Below are 5,390 nucleotides of genomic sequence, written 5' to 3'. Positions count from 1 at the left end.
GATGAATGGATAAGAAAGCTGTGGTACATATAAACAATGGAGTATTACTCAGCCATGAAAAAGAATGCATTTGAATCAGTTCTAATGAGATGGATGAAACTGGAACCTATTATACAGAGTGAAGTAAGCCAGAAAGAAAAACACCAATACAGTATACTAACACATATATATGGAATTTAGAAAGATGGTAACAATAACCCTGTATACAAGACAGCAAAAGAGACACTGATGTATAGATCAGTCTTATGGACTCTGTGGGAGAGGGAGAGGGTGGGGAGATTTGGGAGAATAGCAGTGAAACATGTATAATATCATGTATGAAACGAGTCGCCAGTCCAGGTTCAATGCACGATACTGGATGCTTGGGGCTGGTGCACTGGGATGACCCAGAGGGAGGGTATGGGGAGGGAGGAGGGAGGAGGGTTCAGGATGGGGAACAGAGGTATACATGTGGCGGATTCATTTCGATATTTGGCAAAACTAATACAATATTATAAAGTTTAAAAATAAAATAAAATTTAAAAAAAATTTAAAAAAAAAGTGGGCCAAAGAACTAATGAGACATTTCTCCAAAGAAGACATACAGATGGATAACAAACACATGAAAAGATGCTCAACATCACTCATTATCAGAGAAATGCAAATCAAAACCACAGTGAGGTACCATTTCACACCAGTCAGAATGGCTGCTATCCAAAAGTCTGCAAGCAATAAATGCTGGAGAGGGTGTGCAGAAAAGGGAACCCTTTTACACTGTTGGTGGGAATGCAAACTAGTACAGCCACTATGGAGAACAGTGTGGAGATTCCTTTAACAATTGGAAATAGAACTGCCATATGACCCAGAAATCCCATTGCTGGGCATACACACTGAGGAAACCAGAATCGAAAGAGACATGTGTACCCCAATGTTCATCTCAGCACTGTTTATAATAGCCAGGACATGGAAGCAACCTAGATGTCCATCAGCACAGGAATGGATAAGAAACTTGTGGTACATATACACAATGGAATATTACTTAGCCATTAAAAAGAATACATTTGAATCAGTTCTAATGAGGTGGATGAAACTGGAGCCTATTATACAGGGCCAGAAATAAAAACACCAATGCAGTATACTAATGCATATATATGGAATTTAGAAAGAAGGTAATGATAACCCTGTATGTGAGACAGCAAAAGAGACACAAATGTATTGAACAGTCTTTTGGACTCTGCGGGAGAGGGCGAAGGTGGGATGATTTGGGGGAATGGCATTGAAACATGTAAAATATCATGTGTGAAACGAATCACCAGTCCTGGTTTATTGCATGATACAGGGTTCTTGGGGCTGGTGCACTGGGATGACCCAGAGGGATGGGATGGGGATGGAGGTGGGAGGGGTGTTCAGGATGGGGAGCACATGTACACTCATGGCAGATTCAAGTCAATGTATGGCAAAGCCAATACAATATTGTAAAGTCAAATAAATAAATTAATTAATTTAAGAAAAGAAATTAAGGGGGAAAAAAAGACTCTGGATAAACATAGTAACCCTGAGAAAGAAAAAAGGAAACTGAAGGAATCATAGTATCAGTCTTCAGAACATACTACAAAAACTACAGTAATAAAACAGTATGGTACAGACACAAAACCAGAAATATAGATCAAAGGAAAAGGATAGAAAACACAGAAGTAAACCTACATAGAATAGGGAGAAAACAGTTTCTTCATTAAATGCTGCTGTGAAAATTCGACAGGTGCATGTAAAAAAATTAAAATAAAATTAGAGCATTCTTTAACACAATACACAAAAATAAACTCAAATAGTCTTAAACACCTAAATGTAAGGCTGGATACTATACGACCATTAATGGAAAACATAGGCAGAACACTCATTGACAAATAAGTACAGCGATATCTTTTTGGATTCATCTAGATAACAGAAATAAAAATAATGAAAATAAAATGAACATTAACAAATGGGACCTAAAACTTTCAAAAACTTTTGCCCAAAAAATGAAACCATAGCCAAACAGAAAGACAACATACAGAATGTGGAGAAAATATTTGCAAACAACACAACCAACAAAGGATTAATCTCCAAACCACACAAACAGCTTATAAGTTGTGTGTGTGTGTGTGTGTGTGTGTGTGTGTGTGTGAAGTTGCTTTAGCTGTGTCCAACTCTCTGCAACTCTATGGACTATAGTCCACCAGGTTCCTCTGTCCATAAGATCTCCAGGTAAGAATCCTGGAGTCAGTTCATTCACTCAGTCATGTCCGACTGTTTGTGACCCATGGACTACAGCATGCCAGGCTTCCCTGTCCATCACCAACTCCCAGAGCTTGCTCAAACTCATGTTCATTGAGTAGGTGATGCCATCCAACCATCTCATCCTCTGTCATCCCCTTCTCCTCCCACGTTCAATCTTTCCCAGCATCAGGGTCTTTTCCAAAGAGTCAATTCTTTGCATCAGATGGCCAAAGTATTGGAGCTTCAGTTTCAGCATCAGTCCTTCCAATGAATATTCAGGACTGATTTTCTAGGGCTTCCCAAGGAAACCAGCTTGGGCTTCCCTGTGGCTCACCTGATAAAGAATCTGCCTGCATTTCAAGAGACCTATGCTTGATCCCTGTGTTGGGAAGTCCAGTATTCTGCCCTAGAGAATTCCATGGACTCTCTCTGTATATATATACCAATATAAATGGGAAGAAGATCTAAATAGACATTTCTCAAAAAAGATATACACATGGCCAGTGGGCACATAAAATCATGCTCAACTTTGCTAATTATTAGAAAAAAGCAAATCAAAACTAGAATGAGATACCATCTCACACACAGTCATCATTAAATACCTACAAACAATAAATGCTGAAGAGGGTGTGGAGAAAAGAGAACCCTTCCACATTGTTGATAGAAATGAATTTGGTATGGTCAATACAAATAACAGTATGGCGGTTCCTCAAAAAACTGAAAATAGAGCTACTATATGCTGCTGCAGAAAAAAAAAAATGAATCTTAAATGTATTTAAAATATTTATACCATTTTAGTTTCTACTAACAATGTATAAGTTTAGGTTCCTCCAAATACTCACAAACTACTAGATATTCTAGCTGATATATAGTGTTATCTACTTAAAATCTAAATTGAAAGTATTCAATATGTAATGACACTGAGCTACTTTTTATGGTATGTAGCATTTCCGGATTTTTACATTTTTATGTTCTATGGAAAATAGAATATTTTCTGATACATTATGTATCAACTTAATAATGTGATTAAGTTTTAAATGAATGTAAAATATCCAAATCTGTAACTCAGTATTTTTGTTTTGTTTTGTTTTATAATCTGAGGGATAATCAAATGTATTCTAACATGTATTCTAGGAGTGGGATATTAGGTTATGTTTATTCAGTTTACCTTCTCAAATCCATGTGCTGTTAGCATTCCTGTGTATTTCTGCTCATTACACATAATCTCAGATGCACACATTTTTATGTTTATATATGAGTAGATGAGACATATAAATACACATTTATTAATAATTTAAAATGACATATGAAGTATAAGTAATAATTATCCTCACTTGACTATTCTTATAAATTATTTTTATGCAAATTAGATTTGTTCATTGATTATTTTATTTCCTGATGATGTACATAGAAGACAATCCAGTATCTCTATGATGCAAATAAATCTATTGAATGTTAAAAAGTAATTGAAGCAAGCAAAAAAGAAATTAGGAAAGTTAAAGAGAGTTATGTAAGAAGTATATTCAAAGGACATGACAGACTTATAGATTACAGAATATTGCACTACACTTTCACCATTCAAATCATAGAATCATCTCATGCTGCTTTTTCAAAGTAAGATCATCAAATGCATATAGTCATACAATATCTCTTAATCAAAACATGATACACATTTTAACCAATTTGTGGAAAGTGAGCCAAATGAAAGAGAGGCAAGACCCTTATTTGTCATAGAGTAGACTTCATATGTAAGGAGACAAAAACAACTAGAATATGTTTATTTATTAATGTGTTCAGAGCACTCAGTTTTACTGGTGCCCAGAAGTCAATCTCTAAATATATGATGAAATCATTTATCCTTGCATTTCCCTCTGAGAAAACTCATAACAAATTTCAATGTTCATAGCCTCATTCAAGGAACCACATAGCAAAATGAACTTAAGATATTATATAGTTTTTTCCATAGTCTATGAACAGCATATTTTACATCTTTGTTCCTCAAGCTGTAGATCAAGGGATTTAACATGGGGGTAATTAGTTTGTAAAATATAGATGCCACTTTATCAGCATCAAAGGAATGGCTGGACTCTGGTTGAACATACATAAATATCAAAGTCCCATAGAACACTGTAGCCATGGTCAAGTGGGATCCACATGTAGAGAAAGCCCTGTGCCTTCCTTCATCAGAGTTCATCCTGAGAATAGCTGTAAGAATAAGCAGGTAAGACACGAGAACTAGTAGCAGATATGAAATTAAATTAAAAACTGCAAAGATCAGAATAATCAGTTCAATTTCATGTGTATTTGAACAAACCAAAGATATCAAAGGGAGACAGTCACAGTAGAAATGTCTGATGACATTGTAGCCACAGAAGGATAAATTAAACATTTTTATAGTGATTAGAAGAGACACAAATGTGCTATAGACATAGGAGATTGCCACCAGCATCCAGCACGCCCTTTTTGACATGATGACTGTGTAGAGAAGATGGTTACAGATGTCCACACAACAGTCATAGGACATTGCTGCCAGAATAAAAAGCTCACTAATAATGAATATAATGTAGAAAGCTCCCTGAATGGCATAAAAATTGTAGAAGATTTTATTTTGATCCACAAGAAAATTTACCAACATTTTGGGTCCCACAGTTGTTGAATAACCAAGATCAGTAAAAGCCAGGTGCCTGAGAAAGAAGTACATAGATGTCTGTAGCCTGGAGTCCACCTTAGTAAGGATGACCATGCCCAAGTTGTCCACTACTTAGGTCACGTAGATGATGAGGAAGAGTCCAAACAATGGAGCCTGCAGCTCAGGGCAGCCTGTGATTCCCATGAGGATGAATTCACTCAGCAATGTTCAATTGAGCTTTTCCATCAAGGTTTCCATCAAGATGGGGATACCAGGCCACTTGATCTGCCTTTTGAGAAATCTATATGCAGGTCAGGAAGCAACAGTTAGAATTGGACATGGAACAACAGACTGGTTCCAAATTGCAAAAGGAGTACATCAAGGCTGTATATGGTCACCCTGATTATTTAACTTATATGCAGAGTACATCATGAGAAACGCTGGACTGGAAGAAACACAAGCTGGAATCAAGATTGCCAGGAGAAATATCAATAATCTCACCACCCTTATGGCAGAAAGTGAAGAG

The 5,390-nt window shown here is 36.5% G+C and overlaps 1 pseudogene; it reads right to left on the bottom strand.

Annotated features, from left to right (window-relative positions):
* Positions 1-4,147: 4,147 nt before the first annotated feature.
* LOC102287681 (olfactory receptor 8K3-like) lies at positions 4,148-5,110 on the bottom strand (annotated as a pseudogene).
* Positions 5,111-5,390: the final 280 nt, after the last annotated feature.

This window comes from Bos mutus, unplaced genomic scaffold (genome assembly GCF_027580195.1).
Source record: "Bos mutus isolate GX-2022 unplaced genomic scaffold, NWIPB_WYAK_1.1 CTG609, whole genome shotgun sequence".
Lineage (NCBI taxonomy): Eukaryota > Metazoa > Chordata > Mammalia > Artiodactyla > Bovidae > Bos > Bos mutus.
This window is presented reverse-complemented; position numbering and strand designations above follow the sequence as displayed.